The sequence below is a fragment of the Cibotium barometz genome, chromosome 22, assembly GCF_041138505.1.
Source record: "Cibotium barometz isolate CiBa-2024 chromosome 22, ASM4113850v1, whole genome shotgun sequence".
In the NCBI taxonomy this organism is placed as follows: Eukaryota; Viridiplantae; Streptophyta; class Polypodiopsida; order Cyatheales; family Cibotiaceae; genus Cibotium; species Cibotium barometz.
In genome coordinates this window covers 6,946,545-6,948,696 of record NC_141067.1, presented here as the reverse complement: position 1 = coordinate 6,948,696, position 2,152 = coordinate 6,946,545, and positions in this window count along the sequence as shown.

Below are 2,152 nucleotides of genomic sequence, written 5' to 3'. Positions count from 1 at the left end.
CCAAGGCCAGATTGTCATTGGAAAGGAGTGGATTGATGCCACTCACTACCAAATCAATTGGCGCAAACAAATGACCACCATGGAAATCATCGTCAAAAAGGCCACTGTCCTCTTGTGTCCCCAAGCCAAAATCATACACACACCCTCACCCCCAAGTGCCCTTCCCCCTCACGCCCCATCCTCATCCCCGGTAGTCTCCCATGTTCCCACACCCCATGCCTCACCAAAGCTCGTTGATTTGGGCATTCTCGACACCCTCCAACAAGGACAATAAACCCTCGTCCTCGACAATCCCCCTAAACTCTACATCCTTGACCACCCACACAGCAGGAACCCCGACCTTGTACCTTTATCCATGACAATCAATGGTGGGTGACCAAGAATCTTCTTGCTCGATCAGGGATTCTACGATGGCTACACAGAACTATGGATCCCCAAACGACCATCTCTAAAACCCTAGCGCAAAAGCCAACTAAGCAACGATAACCAACGCTAAGCCAAAGCTTCAACGTTGGCTTGACCGCCTGCTATATATATCTACGAGCACAAGGCTACTATGAACGCAACACTTGCCTCTAGCTACCCAAGCATGCTGACTGTGCTCATTTCCCACAAGGTCCCATAGCCACGGGCTAGGAAACCCCAAGCACAATGCAACTAACAACACTGGGTTCTTACCAACGTGCTCAAAGCTCAAGGCTTCCATGAAGGCAACACACACTTGTGGCTCCCAAAGACATCGTCAAAGGCCTCTCCTTCGTGTCAACAACCACATTATAGCTTAAAGCCTCATTAACAAAAGACCCAGAAGCCTCGGCAACCATTGAACTTCATCACTCGGCAGCATTGGGTGCCCCAATGTCTTTTAGAAGCCCAAGGCTTCCATGATGGAAACTCCATTATTTGGCTCCCACGGCAAAACCCATAGCAGTTCGCCCAAACCACACCAACCAAGCTAGTGCCTTTCCAACAATCAACGAAGATGGTTTGGCAATGGGCATGCAAGTCCCCTCCTCCTTGACAAAATCCTACGGACTTTCCCACACCCAACCCATGGGCACTCAAAATATCAATTTGGCTACCCCTTTTCCCCAATGGAGCCTCCTTCACGAAGCTCCACCCCACCTCTCGACTTCATCACGAAACCAAGGGGCAGTACTACAAATGGTTGAGCTTCTCAAACCACTCAAAGATAAACTCAAAGTTAAGCTCACAACTCTCATCACATAGCCACTCGGTACAAAACCCTCTTTAGGGGTGCTGACCAACAAACCCAAAAAAAAAAAACAAAGAGTCCCTAGGTGCTTCACCCCAATAAATGTGCTTCATGCCTAATCCATCCTACCCTTAACTTTTTCTTCGGCTCCACACGTATGGATCCTCGCAATTGACTACCACTCCTATCAACACAGGATCCCAAGGCTCCAATGATAGAAGAAGATAATGCACCAAAAGAAAAAGAGAGAACACCGCAAACTGATACCTCCACGGGAGCCAAGATACCCATCACGATGTCTTGACCAAGATGCTAAAGCTTCATGTACATTGCCATCGACATATAGCATCTCGGAGTGCAAGAAGTCTCCATGCGTGTTGCTTCCTTGTCCCTTCGGAATCCCCCCCTTGTTGCTTGCTTACTAACCCCATTGTTTTACTAACCCCTCCTTAATAATACCACCTCCCACTTGAATACTGGTCATTAAGTATTCCGTGCTAGTCTACTCATTCAAGTACTCTGACTCCTCTAATGATGATGTCCCGTCATAGAGGAGAAAGAAAGAAAACACACCAAAAACAAAATAAAGAGTACTATTGGGCACATACAAAAAAGCAAACTCGTTAGAGCCCATAAGATTGGTTGGATACTTAATCGCTAGTACTCCACTAACTTCTTTCCATCTTACTAACTCCCCCACCCCCTCTTATTTTCGAAGTGACAAGAGAACCAACCAAGTGCGACACTTCCCCCCCGCATGCCTCGACACAACCCCTCATCGATCACAAGGACGTGATCGACTTTAGGAAGGGGAGTATGCTAACCACATATTTCTTAACCAATATGTGGTTACCCAATATGTGTTAACCACATATTGGTTAACACATTCCTACAACACCTATGTCCACACACTTATGTAATGGTTTCCAGCACTAT